We start from the raw sequence: 19,911 nt of genomic DNA on the forward strand, positions 1-19,911 counted from the left end.
AGAATATGAAAATCTCGCGCGTGGTTTTAGAAGGCCAGATGTAAGACTGCGGATTACATAAAACAATATAGTTAGGGACAGCTGAATCGTCCTGTATTTTTTAGGTGACAGGTCAACAACATTACTTTTGAAGCTGGAGACGTATTTAGTTCCTCAGTAAGACGAAATCTATACGTGATGAACATTGCCTCTCCTCCTGCTATGAACGTTGATTATTACTGTAATACCTTCGATCTGACCAAATCATTCGTGACGAATCGTACGGTTCTCTCCTGGATTTTCTCTGCCTCCTCGTTAATTCCGAATTGACAACTGATACACAATACCGGACAATCTGTAGAATGACAGTTTTCCGAGCGAACTCCTTCATGTATGATCACTCTTCTTAGGATCCTTCCAGCGTATTTCAACCTAGTATCGGTCTTCCCCGCAAAATGATTCATGCAATAGCTACACCGAATCACTATTCCAACTCTGACAATACTGGGAAAAGGAATCACCTTTCACTATCTTTCGGGAGGAAGTTAGGTAAATCATCAACAAATGTATTCACTGTAAGCGAGCTCTTCCTAAATACGATGTGTACGTCTTACTTCTGTTCGACGCTGAGTAGTGTTTGCCGGGCCCGTATTAGTGTTTACAACTTGCTGTTCCCGCGCCTTTCGCAGCATTTGTTGTTACTGACAGGCCACGTCACGGGGAAAACTGGGCGTAGGGGCCTTCCTCTCCCCTTTTTCCTCCGCCGAGTACCGGCCTCGTTGTTTTCTCTCTCCGCAGAAAAATTTGTTTACGCTTGCCGAATATTGGAATCCTGTTTCCGCCGGTGAGCAGCAAGATCGCGACACCGCATGTTTACTAGTCACTCACCAGAAGAAGCCTGGAAGGAGTATCTCGATTTCACTGCAAACTGAGGCAGAGTAGCCCTAAAATGCAAACTGGAAAGAAGTAGTTGCTTTTTTTCTCCTCGAACATATTTTCCTGGCCTCTGAAAAAGTTACGAAAATTTACATGAAGAACAGGTACAGGTGAGGTGTTAGGAATGCAGCTGGTGATGAAAATACACGAAACGTCAGTAGTAACGGGACTGGCAAAGCATCTAGTTACGTTTAGTGTTTCGAGTGGTGCGATCAGGCAAGGCAGAGGACACGTATGAATTTATCCGCATGCGCATAAGAACGCATCTAGGAAAAGTTTTCAGTGTGAACTGAGAGGCCTTACCGTTTTCACAGAATTATTAATGCACCATATAAGTTACTTGCCCATCTAAAATGTTCAATGTGTTCTGTGAATAAACGCTGTAGTGATGCGCTTGTTGCACAGATGCTCTTTACGGCTGTTGTTGGCCGGTTTTAAGTACACTTTAATGTTTCATAATTTTAATAGTTGCATCTGATTCACATTGGCTGTCATTTCGTAAGTCTAAAGCTGCTCTTTATTCAAAAGACGATACTATGAACTTATAGTTTCTCCATGTTCAGAGAGAGCTGTTGCGCCTCATCTGTATAATAATGAATAGCCGCTCCAGTTTGCCAACCGGTATGACCGAGCGGTTCTAGGCGCTTCAATCCGAAACCGCGCTCCTGCTACGGTCGCAGGTTCGAATCCTGCCTCGAGCATGGATGTGTGTGTTATCCTCAGGTTAGTTAGGTTTAAGTAGTTCTAAGTCTAGGGGACTAATGACCTCAGACGTTAAGTTCCATAGTGCTCAGAGACATTTGAGCCGCTCCAGTTGCTACTACGTATTCTACTCCACGACCGGCTTTGACTTTCCAGAGGATATGAAACTGGCATGTAAACAAATCCATGATATAAGGGATACAGAAGGAACACACAAAATTTAAAAGGAAAAACGTAGGAAATAAGCCCACCTTCGCAAGTTTACCTCATACCTTGTCCAGTCACGTTAATGTGACAACCTGTCAAAAGCCTGATACCCACTTTCGCAGCGTGGACCGCTGCGAGACGTACAGTAGGAGAGTCAGTGAGGTTCTGGAAACTACGGAACCATATCGACTCCAGTGCCGTGGCCAGCTGAGCATGGTTTCTCGTTTGAGGATCCATGGCGCGAGTAGCCCGATCGAGGTGGTCCCACGGAATTCTCGATATGGTTTAAATACGGGAAGTTTGGTGGCGAGGTGAGTGCGATAAACTCATCATGTTGCTCTTGGAACCACGCATTTACACTACGAGCTATGTGACACGTTGCATTGACCTGCTGGTAAATGTCATCGTGTCGAGGGAAAACAAATTGCATTTAAGGGTGGACCCGGTCCCCAAAGACAGATGCGTATTTGTGCTGATCCAATGTGCCTTCCAGAATGACGAGATCACCCAGGAAATGCCACGAAAATATTCCCCAGACCATAACGCTTCCTCCTCCTGCCTTGATCCTTTGCTTTCAAACGTTCAGCGCCGTACACGCCAACGGCGATGGAGCATAAAACGTGATTCATCCGAAAAGGCCACCTATCGCCACGTGGATGTCTTGTTGCGGTGCTGGCGTGCAAATTCCAGCCTTCGTCGACGGTGAACAGCAGTTAGCATCGGCGCATGAACCTTGCGCCTGCAGCGGAGGCCCATATACAACAACAGTCGCTGAACAGTCGTTGAGGAGACATTGTTGGTAGCCCCTTGGTTTATCTGGGTGGCCACTTGTTCAACAGTTGCACTGCTGGTCACCCGTTCAATCACTGCAGCCATCGATCATCCCCGACATCCGTCGCCCAAGGTGCACCACAGTTGCCTCGATGCCGGATAGAGTCATTTTGCCGTGCACGATATATTTCAACCATGGCGGCACGTTAACTGTTTACAAACTTAGTCGGAAGTGCTTCAACCCTTGGTCCGAAAGTCAATGGTCATGGCCTTTTGGAAGCCAGATAAATCTCTCCGTTTCCGCATTACAAAGACTGCGCTGATGTCCGCGTCCCCCCGACAAGCATAATATATCCTACATGGCTAGTGCTGCCACCTTCCGTCTATTGTCGGTTACTGCACGTTTACCTCGGACATAGGCGGTTGTCACATCAATGTGACTGGACCGTGTAAAAGATAGCCACACAGTGCACAGTATGGAATACTACCTCCTGATTCTTCATACAAAGAAGACCGGATTCTTTATGGACACGTGAAGAAATGTAAATTTATGCCCAACTGAACAATCCAGGGCAAAGACGTCAACGGGCAGTGTACAAGGAGAAACATCAGTTTCTTGCACGTATTCCGCCCCGTTATTGACAACTTTCATTTGAAGTACTCTCCAGTTTTGTACCTGTATCCAGATGTTAGTGAACACGTTATCACAGGCAGTGCACCTTACGTCCAAGACACGCCAGTGTCCTCTACATTTCCCTGCGTCCTAACTTTTACCCACTCTCGCTAAAGGACGTCACGTTACGCTCGACCAGGGCACACCGTCCTCAGAAAGTATTACAGAATTTTATTAAGCCTAAAAACTACCTTTAAGATTTCCATTAGTGAAGCAAGCAAGTTAACATTTCAAATATATTCAAATACAACTCCTTTTCAAAACTACAGCACGCCAACACTTTTGATGTATCAAAATCTACAATTGTAATAATCGTGACACGCCCATTTTTCCTGTGATATCATTGGGTATATCACTTTTGAATATACCCAACTTCTGCTTCCGTAATCATTTGACTTTGTAGCACAGTGTGAATCAGGCAGTAGATATGCAAACGAAGTGTTTTGCGTCCTGTTATATGAAGTACGTACATAGGCATTATGTCACGCATTTACATATCAGATATAGATCCACTAGAATATGGGTTAAATAATAAAGCCGAAGCTGGTGATGGTATGAAGAAGATAATGGCCACTGGAGTGGCTGTTCATTAATACATTAAAACTACGAAGTCAGTCTAAAAACGTGACCCTTTGAAGTGTTATTATTAGTCTGAGGTGGTCGCAGTGTTATGTCCACTTGTAAATTATATAAGAAGGAGGAAGTATAAAACATGATTTGTAAACAGGCTGTCTAGTGAAACTTTGAAGTGTTATTATTAGTCTGAGGTGGTCGCAGTGTTATGTCCACTTGTAAATTATATAAGAAGGAGGAAGTATAAAACATGATTTGTAAACAGGCTGTCTAGTGAAACTGTTACAAAAGTAATATCTATAGCATATGTTTTATATTCCCTTCTTATATGTTTTACAAGTGGACATAATAGTGTGACAGTAAGTTGCTATGTCCAATCACGAATTAAATCACATAACCAATCGTTCTTTACCTCATATGCCTATCTATACACTATCCTGTTGTATTTCTACCTATTTACTTCTGCTACTAGAAAATGCTGCTTAGAAGAATCAGCAATCTGTTATGGCGGAATCGACTTTCTGAATAGTGTTGGCTCACATACTATACTTCTTCAAGGTATGGGTCGCGCAATCCTACTAAATACTGTGCAGTTGTACTAGCTGAAAATACAAAAAAAATTCGGTACTACTCACGCAATGTAAACAATTTTAAGCCAGGGAACGTTGCGAATGTAATTACAAATGAATGGCAGTGTTGCGTACATAGTTCCGCGTAGTCAGCGCGTACACAACTTCCCCACTAGAGCGTGCCCCACTAAGCACAACAGCGAAGGTGCAGCGCTTGTCCATCTCCGCACTACGAGATGGCGCTGCCTTAGAGACGGACCACATTCTGCTACCGCTGATCCGCGTATTAATATGTAACGCAGCCAATGAGATCGCTGCTAATGTAGAACCTTTTCTCCTCACGGATCACACTCACACAGTGATACATGAACGCACAAGGTATTATAACGAGTGTACAGACCTCCGATTAGTCAGTCTGCATTAGTCTGTACGAGTCTGCATTTGTCTGCACCAGTCTCTACCAGTCTGCATTAGTCTGTACCAGTCTATAGTCAAGTTTCAGCCTGCGTCTAATAAGATTACCATATTCCTGTACATAACCATGAAGATAAATGTATAGACACTTTGTCAAGTATCAGAGATATATGAGAATAAGATTAAGGTACCAAGACCAAAGGAACTTCAGACTGTAAAATTTTAAACAGCATCCAGAATCAAGTTACGTAATGTCTATGCTTTTTATTATTTTAATAAATGTGTGTGAAAATTAATCAAGTTCTGTTTAAAGTTGGTCACCGCCTATCTGCTACTCTAAGCGTGCAAGTGGCATTTCTATGAGATATATTGCTGACACTCGCCTACTTCGTTAGAGCGACAAGTCAAATAAACTGATGGTGTGTGTACCGAAGGTCTTACAGTATGCACACCACAGGCAGTAATCACTGTTTGATACTACTGTCGCATATCGCTATGAGATACTAATTCATTTCTCGGCTATCATTTTGCGGTAAGTTTATGGGCACTGGAAATGTGTTCTCAGCAAAGAAGCTGCGCACCCTACTAGCGGTGCATGTGGGCTCCGCGTCTCCGGTATGGTCTCGGGTCTCCTTCATCTTCAGAAAGCAGTCTGTGGATCTCGTGAGGTCAAGCATGCCCCCCTGGGATGTTGAGCAACTTCCGCAGAAGTCAGGCTATGCCCACTCTGCTGCAGTTCAGCGCCTGCCTTGCTAGATCCTGGAGATAATTCAAGCACAACATTTTTGCTTTCCTGTACTGACGTCAAAGGCCCAGACACCGTGGTGCCACATGGCTAGCGGGGAACATTGGTTCCATTTCACCCAAAAAACTTGGTTTATCTGCGCAATGCCATGGGCGAGTGGATGGTATGTACGGTCCCATCAATCAATGTAACATTGCTTAAGTCCACTGCCCACCTCATGGTGGATCTAGTACACTAAAAATGGAAGTTTGCTGTCAATCGCCAATTTTTCGTAAATTTTGTTACATTTCTCGTCCAGCACAATAACCACAGCTTGGAGTCGTCCCCTCCACGTTGAATTTACGCAAGGTTGGAACATGGACAGGAGGAAGGAATTTTTTGGGCTTTTGGGGATGAACGGCCCAGAAGTCTTTGTTTGACCAACGCATAGAGCCCCCATATGGACGTCATAGTAATAAGCATCCCAGGCATGCAGATATAACTGAAAGAGCTGACAAAAATAAATCGCCTGGTCTGGATGGAATCCCATTTCGTTTTTACGAAGAATATTTTACGGCAGTGGCCCCATACTTAGCTTGCATTTATCGGGAATCTCTCGCCTAGCGCGAAGTTCCACGAGACTGGAAGAAAACGCAGGTGATGCCGGTGTATAAGAAGGGTAAAAAAACCGACCCCCAAAGTTACAGACCAATGTTCTTAGCATCAGTATGCTGTAGAATCCTAGAACATATTTTGAGGTCGTATACAATAAATTTCCTAGAGACCGAAAATCCGCGAATCATCACGATTTTAGAAAGCATCAATCGCGTCAAACTCAGCTTGCCCTTTTCTCACGTTATATAATGCGAATTGTGGATGAAGGGCAACAGGAAGATTCTATATTTTTTTATATTTCCAGAAAGCATTTGACACGGTGGCTTATTGCAGGCTGTTAAGGAAGGTGCGAGCACGTGGAAAAGGTTGCCAGATATGTGAGTGGCTCGAAGACGTATCTAATAGAAGCCAGTATGCTGGCCTCGACAGAAAGTGTTTAACCAGAGACAAGGGTATCGTCAAGAGAGCCCCGGGAAAGTGTAATAGGACTGCTATTATTTTCTATATACATAAACGATCTGGCCAATAGAGTGAGCAGCAATCTGCCGTTGTTTGCCGATGATGCTGTGGTGTACGAGAAGGTGTTGAATATAAGAGACTGTAGGAGGATACAAGATGACGTAGACAAAATTTCTGGTTGGTATGATGAATGGTTGCTGGTTCTAAACGTAGAAAAATGTAACTTATTGCGCGTGTGTTGGAAAAACAAACACCTAATGTTGATATACAGCATTACTAGTGTCCTGGTTGACAATGTCACGTCGTTTAGATATCTTGGAGTCGTGTTGCAAAGTGATATGAAACGGAACGAGCGTGTGAGGATTGTGGTAGGAAAGGTGAATGGTCGACTTAGGATTATTGTAAAAATTGTAAGAAAGTGTGGTTCATCTGCAGAGGAGACCGCATATGGAACGTTGGTGTTTGGGATCCGTACCAGGTCGGATTGAATGCAGACACAGAAGCTACCCAAAGTTGGACTGCTAGATTTGTTACCAGTACGTTCTAACAACACTCAAGTGTTAGAGATATGCTACGGGAACTTAAATGGGAATCCCCAGATGGAGGGCGACATTCTTTTCGAGGAACGCTATTGAGAAAATTTAGAGAACCAGCTTTATCTGTGAGCGGAACGGAAAGGAAGTGACTAGTAGTGGTGCAGGGTACCCTTCTCCACGTATCGTACGGTGGCTTGCGGAGTATGTATGCAGATGTAGATTCGGAGACGGACCGTTAGAAGAGATGGGAGCTGAAGGCCAACTGGGGCAACTTGGCACACTTTCGTGTTCTTGAGATGCATGTCTTCACTATCCGCAGTAGTTCAATCTGTAATCTGAGCTGCTCACTTCTCTTATGTTTCTTGTAAGTAACTTGTGTTGCTGATTTAATTCGAATTTGCTTATTTTTTTGATAATCTCATATATGTGAGCCGTGTAGATAAGGACTTATTGCTTCATTCTACTAGCAGTCTCTCTTTTTTGGTTATATCCCATAGTGTTGCTGTCACTGAATCATTAAGCAGAACCTACAGATGAAAATATATAAGGATTGGGTAAGAATCGACCAGATAGCAAAAACGATTGTTAATGTGACTGAACTGTTCATTTATAATGAAATAAGAATATCTTTAAAGGTCATATGACAACTTTATCACACTAATTCTTTCTCGCCTTCCCAATGAAGTGCCGCTAAGAGTCAGAATAATTATGTGGTGCTAACATATTGGATGTCCAGCACATAATGCCTTGTATGCACATCATGTTCTAAAACGAAGGTATTCTAACACATGGGTTCATAGTGGAATAAAAGTGGACTCGCTTGTTTTGTCTCCTCACTTACATCCTATGTTTTTTTTTCTTTGGGGAACCATAAAAGACGTCGTATGTGACAATACTCCAATAATTATAGAGTACATACGAGAATTTATCATTTCAGCATTCAACAGTGAAAAAAGTGCTGAACTCTTTCGCCATGCTGAGTTCTTCTGAATACTGCGACTTTTTTGTCCACAGTGGATTACAGTGTATCAAAATTGTAGTGTCGGCAGACTTGCCAACACTACGTACACTAATAGAAAGAGGCGGCCAAGATGCACGCGCTAACTCACGCAGGGTGTCGTGAGGTCTGAAACAAGATACGTAATGAATGCTATAAAGAAAAGTACGTAGCTGCTGGAATACTTAACTTTAATCCATCATTTGTATACAGCGTTCTTGATGATACAAGTGAGACTCTCTCTAGATAAATGCAATGTAATGCTAATGGCGCCTTGCTAGGTCGTAGCCATGGACTTAGCTGAAAACTATTCTAACTAGCTGCTCTGCAAATGAGCGAGTCTTCGTCCGTGTAGTCGCTAGCAAAGTCGTCCGTACAACTGGGGCGAGTGCTAGTCCGTATCTCGAGACCTGCCTTGTGGTGGCGCTCGGTCTGCGATCAGTGACAGTGGCGACACGCAGGTCCGACATGTACTAATGGACCGCGACCGATTTAAAACTACCACCTAACAAGTGTGGTGTCTGGCGGTGACACCACATTCCTCCCCCGCAAATCGGCGAACGGTCGTGTTATAAGGCTTCCGCCCACCGTGGGGAGGACCCCATGTTGACGTATGTGATGAGGTGGGGAGCCTAACAACAGGCGAGGCTGTGCCACTCACACCCGGCCATTCGGTCCGAGGAGAGCTAGGAAACGCCTGAAAACCTAGTCCAGGGTGCACGTCAACATGCGGTGTATGCGCCCGTAAAGAGACAGGAGGGGCCGAAGGGTCGACCTCCATTGCGTCTGGGTACCCGACGCGCGAAGACGCCATGTGGTCCGGAGCGGGCAAGAGTTCCATGGCGGAGGACAACTGGTCACGGGAAGCGATCGGCGGCGCGTGACCTAGGGAGGCGCTTGGCGGTTGCAGGGAAGCGTCCACTGCGGGCGGCGCCGGCGGGAGACCAAGCGGCGGCGGCGGCGGCGGCGACGCGTCGCCATGGGGCAAAATGGAAGGCAGCGTCGGTAACACCTGGGGATGAGGCGAGCCAGTAGATCGGTCCCCAGGGCGCTGACCGGACGGCACCGTCGCTGAAAGCAGACAGGGAGCGGCAGAACCCAGGCGACGACAGAGGCGCAGCTGATTGAGATGCCGACGCACCTCACCAGAGGCCCCCAAAACCAAATACATCGCGCGGCCGAGGCAGCGAAGAATGCGCCCTGCGAGCCAACGCCGTGAACCGCGATAGTTGCGATAGAATTTCTGCGCTGTACGTGGAGGGACAGGCTTGTTCGGATGAAAAAGTGAAGTCAAAGGTTTGTGGTCTGTGAAGATGGTAAAGTGACGACCATACAAGAAATCGTGAAACTTTGTAACACCAAACACGAGAGCCAAAGCTTCTTTCTCTATCTGTGAATAACTTCTTTGCGCAGACGAGAGCAATTTGGACGCAAAGGCAATAGGGCGATCATGGGATCCATCTTTGTGCGCAAGCACAGCACCGATCCCGAAATCCGATGCATCTATCATCAACAAAATGGGTTTCTGGGGATCGAATGGCGTAGGGCAAGTATTTGAAAGCAACGCCGATTTCAACTGGCGAAAAGCGCGTTCGCATTCCGTCGTCCAGACGAACGGAACACCTTTACGGCGTAAGCGATGAAGCGGAGCTGAAATGGAAGAGGCATGCGGGAGAAAGTTATGATAATAGTTAATTTTTCCCAACACACTCTGTAGCTGCTTCAAAATCTGCGGCGAAGGCGAGTCTTGTATGGCACGGAGGTGCTCTGGACTGGGATGTATGCCTTGGGCATTGAGGACATGTCCCAGATATGGCAAGTCACGAGCAAAAAACACACATTTGTCCTTCCGCAAGCAAAGACCATTTTGTTGCAAAACCTGAAATAATGTTCGAAGATTTGCTAAATGTTCATCTGCTGTCTTTCTGGAGATCACAATATCGTCCAGATAGTTCACTGCAGTAGGAACCGACGCACAAACAGTTTGTAAATATTGCTGAAACAATGCAGGGGCGGATGCACAACCGAATGGCAGTCTTTTGAATTTGTACAAACCAAGATGCGTGTTAACCACCAAGACGCACTGGGATTCTTCGTCCACCGGTATTTGCAAGTACGCATCGGCTAGGTCCAACTTAGAAAAATATGTACCCGGGCACAGCTTGTCAAAAAGATCTTCCGGGCGGGGTAAAGGAAAAGTGGCAATCACTAGTTGTGGATTCACTGTGGCCTTGAAGTCCACACAAAGTCGCAGTTTTCCGGAAGGTTTTGGCAAAATCACTAAGGGTGATGCCCAGAGAGAAGCTTGCACACGTTCAATCACACCTTGTGATTCTAAATCGTGTAATGTTCTTGCGACCTCATCACGCAATGCGTGGGGAACATTGAGCGCTCTGAAAAATTTCGGTTGCGCGTTTACTTTCAGTTCCAAATGTGCTTTATAGTTCTTAGCGCAACCAAGGCCCGGTGCAAAAATGTCTGCAAATTCTTCACATAGACGAGAAACACTGGCGGAAGGCACAGTCTGGTTCACTGATAGGACCTGATTGACTATTGACAAGTTAAACAACTGAAATAAATCCAAACCAGACAAGTTCACTGCAGAAGAAGAACGAAGGACGTAAAAAGACACAAGTTTTGTTTGTCCCTTGTATGTTGCAAGAAGGCTGCACTGTCCTAACACAGGGATCGTGTGACCTGAATATGTAGTTACCTGAACATTTGCGGCACGCAACGGAGGAGTGCCCTGTTGGTTGTACGTGACTTTATTGATCAATGAAACTGCAGCTCCTGTATCGAGCTGGAATGGGATCACGTTGCCATTAATGTCCAAGTCTACAAAAAGTTTATTGTCCTGCTGACGACAAGAGCGACTGTCTCGTGCAATTGGAACTGATACTGGTACAGAAGCACTTGCGACTTGACGGGATTTCTGGCGACGTCACGCACACTATTTGTGGGACGAACACAGTCACTGATAGAGAAAGTGGCACTGGATGGAGTGGAATTAACTACATGAATGTCCATGGGCGAAGGTTCACGAGCCTGAGAATCCTGGGTTCGATTCCGGCATGAAGCAAAGGGCCTGGAATGGTCGTTTTTAGTGTCCGATCTGAGCTTTTTCTGGCAAACACTCTGAACATGTCCTTTTTTATTACAGAAAAAGCAAATAGCTTTGCGTGACGGGCAATTCTCACGCGAATGTCTAGTAGCACACCGCGGGCATGATTTCACTGCATTTGCGTGCTTGCGCGGCACACGTGGCTGCGCGGACGTGCGCGAGGGCTGTTTACAGTTCCGTGCAGCTCGCCTGGCGGGCCAGTTAATGTGAGACACAGCTGGCGAAGTTGCAAATGATTCCTGAGCAAAGTCAAGTGTGTCTTGCCTATCCAATATGTCTATCACTTGTTGAAGGGAGGGATTGACGAGTTTCAAAATTTGCTCCCGTATACGAACATCAGAAACGTTCTGTGCAATTGCATCACGGACCATAGTATCTGAATAAGGGAGTCCAAATTCACACTCAAAAGCACAATCCCTTGTAAGGCCTTGCAAAGTTGCAACCCACTCCCGATTAGTTTGACCGGCCGTACGTTTTGTACGAAAGAACGTATACCTTTTTGCAACTACATTAACTGTTTCCTTGAAATAGGCATCTAAAGCAGACAAAATTTCTTCATAGGAAAGAGTTGCTACGTCGCGTCGGGGAAAAAATTTCACTATCACACGGTACGTCTGCACCCCTACACACGACAATAAGTGAGGCTGCCGCTCGTTACCTTGAATTCTGTAGGCGGCGAGATGAAATCCAAATTGGCGTGACCACTCCGTCCATGTTTCCATCGCCGCATCATACGGTCGAAATGGGGGTGCAACTGCATGTTGTGGCTGCGGTAGTGGTGAAGCGGCGGCTGCCTCATCGCTTTGCATTGCACGTTGACCCTGGACGAGCTGTCCAAGGGCATCCAATAACGCCTGCGTCTGCTGATTCTGCAAGCGATAAAATTCGGACAGTACATCTGGAGATTGTGGCGAAGCCATGACAAGTAAATTAGGGCAATACGAACGCTAATTCCTCTTTTAAGCCTCGTCGCCAAATATGTGTAGTGTCGGCAGACTTGCCAACACTACGGACACTAATAGAAAGAGGCGGCCAAGATGCACGCGCTAACTCACGCAGGGTGGCGTGAGGTCTGAAACAGGATACGTAATGAATGCTATAAAGAAAAGTACGTAGCTTCTGGAATACTTAACTTTAATCCATCATTTGTATACAGCATTCTTGATGATACAAGTGAGACTCTCTCTAGATAAATGCAATGTAATGCTAATGGCGCCTTGCAAGGTCGTAGCCATGGACTTAGCTGAAGGCTATTCTAACTAGCTGCTCTGCAAATGAGCGAAGCTGAAGGCTATTCTAACTAGCTGCTCTGCAAATGAGCGAGTCTTCGTCCGTGTAGTCGCTAGCAAAGTCGTCCGTACAACTGGGGCGAGTGCTAGTCCGTATCTCGAGACCTGCCTTGTGGTGGCGCTCGGTCTGCGATCACTGACAGTGGCGACACGCGGGTCCGACATGTACTAATGGACAGCGGCCGATTTAAAACTACCACCTAGCAAGTGTGGTGTCTGGCGGTGACACCACAAAAATTGAATCAATTATCCCTGTCTCTGTTCAATATTAAGTCGAATCTTGTGTTTACATGCGTATGTGCTATGTTTTTGAGTAGGTCTTGAAGAGAGGATGAAGATAACCAAATAAAAAATATACTGCAGTCCATATCTTCGCAATGAACAAAGATATAAGAAAGGCAATCATGCTGGTTAGTATCGCAATGGTACTCAAACAACATTTGCTTGATACATTTGTAACATTGTTATATCAGAAGGCTCTCTTGTCTGTCTGTTCAGTATAAATTTTTCAGTTGGTTTTAAAATAACTTTCTGATGAGGCAGAGATTCGAAATTTTAAACATAGCTCGGAACTGAATAACACTGCAATATTAATTTGCTCTCTTGTCTGTCTGATCCGCCTAACTCCCAAAGCAGTGTGGGTGAGTGTGAAGAGGTTGTTAACGCCTGACATCTTGGCTACTCTGCAGGAACGGAATGTTGTGTGGGTAGTATTGGAATGCATTCCAGGCGGTCTGCGTGACTTTCAATGATGGCCTCTGAATGGCACTGCTACATCTCCGAGCGCTAGTATAGCCTCTGCACCGCAGGCCTCGTGGCGCCGCACAAACTTGTCTGTCAATTAGTTCCTGCGGCTGCATTGTAAACCTAGTTGCATTGCGGCTCTGCCTTCAGATGTGTATTTGCTATGCTCTCGTATCCTTCTTGTTAAACACTCTTGGTATGTTCTCAGATTTAGCTACGCCTTATATTTTCGCTCTTGGATTACTCGTCTGAGCCGGCCGCGGTGGCCGAGCGGTTCTAGGCGCTTCAGTCCGGAACCGCGCGACTGCTACGGTCGCAGGTTCGAATCCTGCCTAGGGGATGGATGTGTGTGATGTCCTTAGGTTAGTTAGGTTTAAGTAGTTCTAAGTTCTAGGGGACAGATGACCTCAGATGTTAAGTCCCATAGTGCTCAGAGCCATTTGAACCATTTTTTACTCATCTGAAGTTTGTTATTCTGACGCTCTGTGTCCGTTATCCTTTTTCTACCTGTTGTTGCCCTCCTGTTCACATTTGGCTACCTGCTGTCATGATCACTGGCTGGTCAGGCCAGTTACAGCTCGTTCTTCGAGTTGTTCCTGATACTTGTTAGATCACAATACCTTGCAACAATAAAAAAGTAAATAGCAGAAAATAATTATTTAAATAAAAACAAATGTTTACTCTAACACATTTTTAAATTGTATGAAAAGTGCCTCCTTGAGCCACATTGATTCCAAACACCATGCAAATAGTTCTAGTAATTTGTGATGTGAATTTTTAATGGCTATGAAAATACTTATAAAATTTATAAAGAAAATCATGGGGTGCATACAATAGATAATAAATAGGAGATGAACTATTCATGCATCAAATGTGTACCGCATACACCTTACGTTTTTTGTTGCAAATCTTTCATTGTATTGCTCTTGTTGTTGTTGTATTCAGTTCTGAGACTGGTTTGATGCAGCTCTCCATGCTACTCTATCCTGTGCAAGCTTCTTCATCTCCCAGTACCTACTGCAACCTACATCCTTCTGAATCTGCTTAGCGTATTCATCTCTTGGTCTACCTCTAAGATTTTTACCCTCCACGCTGCCATCCAATGCTGAATGTGTGATTCCTTGATGCCTCAGAACATGTCCTACCAACCGGTCTCTTCTTCCTGTCAAGTAGTGCCACAAATTCCTCTTCTCCCCAATTCTATTCAATACCTCCTCATTAGATATGTGATCTACCCATCTAATCTTCAGTATTCTTCTGTATCACCACATTTCAAAAGCTTCTATTCTCTTCTTGTCTAATCTATTTATCGTCCACGTTTCACTTCCATACATGGCTACACTCCATACAAATACTTTCAGAAACGACTTCCTGACACTTATATCTATACTAGATGTTAACAAATCTATATCTATACTTATATCTATACTAGATGTTAACAAATTTCTCTTCTTCAGAAATTCTTTTCTTGCCATTGCCAGTCTGTATTTTATATCCTCTCTACTTCGACCATCATCAGTTATTTTGCTCCCCAAAAAGCAAAATTCCTTTACTACTTTAAGTGTCGCATTTCCTAATCTAATTCCCTCAGCATCACCCGATTTGGCTCTGAGCACTATGGGACTTAACAGCTGTGGTCATCAGTCCCCTAGAACTGAGAACTACTTAAACCTAACTAACCTAAGGACATCACACACATCCATGCCCGAGGCAGGATTCGAACCTGCGACCGTAGCAGGCGCGCGGTTCCGGACTGCGCGCCTAGAACCGCGAGACCACCGCGGCCGGCTCACCCGATTTAATTCGACTACAGTCCATTATCCTCGTTTTGCTTTTGTTGTTGTTCATCTTATATCCTCCTTTCAAGACACTGTCCATTCCGTTCAACTGCTCTTCCAAGTCCTTTGCTGCCTCTGACAGAATTACAATGTCATCGGCGAACCTCAAAGTTTTTATTTCTTCTCCATAGATTTTAATACCTTTACCGAATTTGTCTTTTGTTTCCTTTACTGCTTGCTTAATATACAGGATGAATAGCATCGGGGAGAGGCTACAACCCTGTCTCACTCCCTTCCCAACCGCTACTTCCCTTTCATGCCCCTCGACTCTTATAGCTGCCATGTAGTTTCTGTAAAAATTGTAAACAGCCTTTCGCTCCCTGTGTTTTACCCCTGCCACCTTCAGAGTTTGAAAGAGAGTATTCCAGTCAACATTGTCAAAAGTTTTCTCTAAGTCTACAAATGTTAGAAACGTAGGTTTGCCTTTCCTTAATCTATTTTCTAAGATAAGTCGTAGGGTCAGTATTGCCTCACGTGTTGCAGTATTGCTACGGTAATTAGAAATTCAAATATCACAATTTTCAGAAGAATCTGTATGGGACTAGGAAAATGTTATACTTCACAGTCTTATTAAAAAAAAATTATTTTCATTTGAATAATTACAGTCTAAGAAAAAAAACAGCGCACCACGAACAAATTATTCGAATGGGGCGGAAATTGGTAGATGTGATGTACGTGTACCGACAAACAAATGATGACAATTTCAGATAAATTCTTTGTTCAATAGAAAGAGCTTCACAAACTGAGGTAGTCGATAACGCGTTGATCCACCTCTGGCTCTTACGCAAGCAGTTATTCGGCTTGGTATTGACTGACAGAGTCGTTGGACGTCTTCCTGAGGGACAATGTGGCAGATTCTGTCCAATTGGCCTGCTTGATCGATAAAACCCCGGCACGGTTGGAAGACTCTGTTCGTAGTTCTCCAAACGTTCTCAACAGCGGAGAGATTCGGCGACCTTGCTGGCCAAGATAAGGTTTGTCAAGAACGAAGACAAGCAGTAGACACTCTCGCTGTGTGCGGGCGGGCATCCTGTTGCTGAAATGTGAGCTCAATTGGCTTCTCACGAAGGGCAACAACACAGGGTGTAGAATTTCGTCGAGATACTGCTGTGCTGTAAGGGTGCCACAAATGACAACCAAAGGAGTACTATTAACAAAAGAAATGACACAGCAAACCATCACTCGTAGTTGTCAGGCTACATGGTGAGCGACAACAAAGCTGGTATCCCATTACTGCCTGTGGCGTCTCCAGATGTCTTCGCTGGTGACAGCAGCTCACTTGGAAGCGTGAGTAGTCACTGAAGACGATTCTACCTCAGTCAATGAGATTCCAGACCGAAGATGTGTCTGGAGACGCTCCGGTGCGATACCAGCCTGTCTCCCGCCGTACGGCTCGACAACCAGGAGTGGTAGCCTGGGTATTTTCGTAGCTACTTGCAGGCCTTCATGGAAAGCTATCCTTGGCTTACATTTTAGCAAGATAATGCCCACCTCCACACGGAGAGAGTTTCTACTGCTTATCTTTGTGCTCATCAAACACTACCCTGGCCAGAAAGGTCACCGGATCTCTCTCCAGTTGAGAGCGTCTGGACCATTATGGGCAGGGCCCTCCAACCATCACGGGGTTTTGACAATCTAACGCACCAACTGGGCAGAATTTAGCAAGAAAACTTAATAAACCACGGAATAATGCAGATAGGTAAAAATTGACACACATGCTTGGAATGACATGGGGTTTTATTAGAACAAAAAAAAAAAAAAAAAGAAAAACAAAGTGTACAAAATGTCCGAAAAATGGCGCTGGACAGAAAAACGTCAGTGACTGCGCATGACAATCGTATATAAAAGGAGCTGTAATGAGAGAGAGAATAAGATGCGCCAGCAGTCGCAGTATATTGACGTTACCTGAAAGCGCGCTTTTAGTGAAGCTGTATTATCAGAATGGGGATTGTGCAAGTTCAGCGTTACGATCCTATCGCCATAGGAAGGGGATTCGAACGGGTAAAGGTCCGTTGACAAATGCAGCTGTGACGAGAATGATTTCGAAGTTCGAAGCCATGGGTTGCTTAGACGATAGACCCAGTAGTGGCCGACAAAGCGCAAGGCGTAATGATGCTGAGACAGTTCAGGAAGAAATGGAGACTGTAGCAGGTTCGTCTATGCACGGGGAAGTCAGCGCTCGTGCACTCGCACGTCGCACCAGCATTCCATACACTACTGTTTGGTTGGCACTGAGGCGTACCCTCCGATGCTATCCGTACAAAATCCATCGGCATCATGAACTGTTACCTCGCGATTTAGTGAAGCGGAGAGCATTTGCGGTGTGGGCGTTTCAAAAGATGGTGGAGGATGGCGATTGGTTGAGTAACGTGTTGTGGACCGACGAAGCTCATTTCACGCTCCGAGGGTCTGTCAACGCCCACAACTGCAGAATTTGGACTACCGAAAATCCTAGAACTGTCGTGGAAACTCCATTGCACGACGAGAAAGTCACGGTATGGATCGGATTTACCACATCTACCGTTATCGGGCCTTTTTTCTTGGAGGAAATGCGTGATTCTGGTTTTGTAACTGCTACCGTGACGGGTGAGAGGTACGCCGATATGTTACAGAATCTCATCATCCCCAGCCTGGCTGATAAAAACCTGCTGGAACGTACGATGTTTATGCAGGATGGCGCTCCACCCCATATTGCTACACGCGTGAAAGAGCTCTTGCGCGCGTCGTTTGGTGATGATCGTGTGCTCAGCCGCCACTTTCGTCATGCTTGGCCTCCCAGGTCCCCAGACCTCAGTCTGTGCGATTATTGACTTTGGGGTTACCTGAAGTCGCAAGTGTATCGTGATCGACCGACATCTCTAGGGATTCTGAAAGACAACATCCGACGCCAAGCCTCGCCGTAACTCCAGACGTGCTTTACGTTGCTGTTCACAACATTGCTAGTCTGTCAGATGAAACGCTATTTGTCATTCCAAGCATGTGTGTCAATTTGTACCTCACTATCTACATTATTCCGTGAGTAATTCAGTTTTCAAATTTATACTGACTTTTTGATCACCCGGCACAACAACTCCATTAATCAGTGCCGAGCCGAATAGCTGCTTGCTTAAGAGTCAGAGGGGACCAGCGCGTTATTGACTTTCTCAGTCTGTGAAGGTCTTCGCCTTGAATGACTCGTCCAACCTTTCTGACATTGTGATCATTTGTTTGCACATCACATTTACCGATTTCCCTCCCGTTCTTCTTCTTCTTCTTTTTATCTTAGTTCGTATTTCTTTAGCTGCTGGACAAATGTTTATTTGGGTTTAGGAAGACACGTGTTTATTAATGATCTGTATATAGAGCCTTGTTCGTAAGCTTAATATATTCTTTTTGTACTTATTTATATCCCTCTTTGTAAATACTTTTAATTTTTCGTTCCATAGATCTTTACATAACTACGTAAGTCGTTATATGCGGCAGTCCATGAAGTTTATTATGCGATTGCCAAGTAGTAATACAGGTTGCGACGGTGTGTCAACACGGCGCGTGCGTTGCTTGCAGGAGCTGCGGCCCGTCCGGCTGTGGCCTCTGCTGGCGCCACTGTGAGTCCCTCGAGCAGCCGGCCGCCCCCGCCCCCGACTCCGCCTCACTGCGACACGTCGCGGCGCAGCGCCGACGTCCACGCCGAACTGGTGAGTGCTTACTTATACTGTTCCTCGCCCTTCTAGTGGACCTCTGCCTACAACACACTGCGGCGGTACGCTCCGTCCAAAAAGTCCCCACACTGATTTTATTCCTGGCGTACAAGCTACGTCAGTGCAGTTACTACGGTGGTGGCTTCAATTAACACCTGTGGATAACAGACGTTCATTCGACCAATCTGTCGTGAACAGAGAGTCTCGGGCAGTGAACGTGCGGCTGAAGTGCGTCAGCGCTGTTGTGTCACAAATCGCCGTTGAGCAACTGACGGAACATGTCTAACCTACGAGTTCAAGTCATTTTCCAGAACGTTTTCAAGAAGAGAAAAATGTGTTGGAAGTTTATCCCGAACACTTTGACTCCCGAACAGAAACAACGATGCATGGACGCCTGCCGTGACTTTATTTGAGTGAAAAACGGGGACAATTTTTTTCTGGAAAAATCAAACCGAACGTATCACCAAACGACAAAGTACAGAATGGGCCTTTAGCGGTTCGTCAAGACCAAGTATGTTGCGAATGTGGTGTGCAAGTTGAACAACGTCCCAAAGAAGAGTTTTCCTGACAGTTTCACATGGCTGAATGAACGTTCTGTGCGATGTGTTGAAACACGGGTGTGGGGAGTGGATCTCAATTTAAATTTAAAGTGTGCCGGAAGCATGATGGCTCAAACCTGCGTCCGACCTTCCTGATTTAGGCTTTCCGTGATTTTCATAAATCGCATCAGGCAAATGCTGGAATGGTTCCTTTGAAAGGGCACGGCCAACTTCCTTCCCCATCCTTCCCTAATCCAATGGGACCGATGATCCTGCTGTTTGGTCCCTATCCCCAAACCAACCAACTGTGAGAACTACCATATTAACTTTTCTCAGGCTTTTTTGTCCACTCTCCAAACTTTAATGTTCCAGAATAAAGAACACTGCCGACATGCCTCAGTTACTGGTTCGAAAATAATTTAATTTTCACGTCTGGCTGCTTCCATTGAACATCTTGAGACGGCAATAATCCTCAATAATTCTCATATGTACAGACTTAGGCCAGGGCACTCCACAAAGTCCTAGAGACTTGCGGTCTCATGTTCGAT

At 45.3% G+C, this 19,911-nt stretch overlaps 1 protein-coding gene across 1 annotated transcript in view; it reads left to right on the forward strand.

Annotated features, from left to right (window-relative positions):
• LOC126419598 (peripheral-type benzodiazepine receptor-associated protein 1-like) overlaps positions 1 to 19,911 on the forward strand; it is an 843,217-nt gene that overhangs the window by 194,561 nt on the left and 628,745 nt on the right. The window contains exon 2 of the mRNA XM_050086786.1: positions 18,691 to 18,821. The gene's annotated coding sequence lies outside the window, so the exon portion shown is untranslated. The remainder of the gene's footprint in view (positions 1 to 18,690; positions 18,822 to 19,911) is intronic.

The sequence above is a fragment of the Schistocerca serialis genome, chromosome 9, assembly GCF_023864345.2.
Source record: "Schistocerca serialis cubense isolate TAMUIC-IGC-003099 chromosome 9, iqSchSeri2.2, whole genome shotgun sequence".
In the NCBI taxonomy this organism is placed as follows: Eukaryota; Metazoa; Arthropoda; class Insecta; order Orthoptera; family Acrididae; genus Schistocerca; species Schistocerca serialis.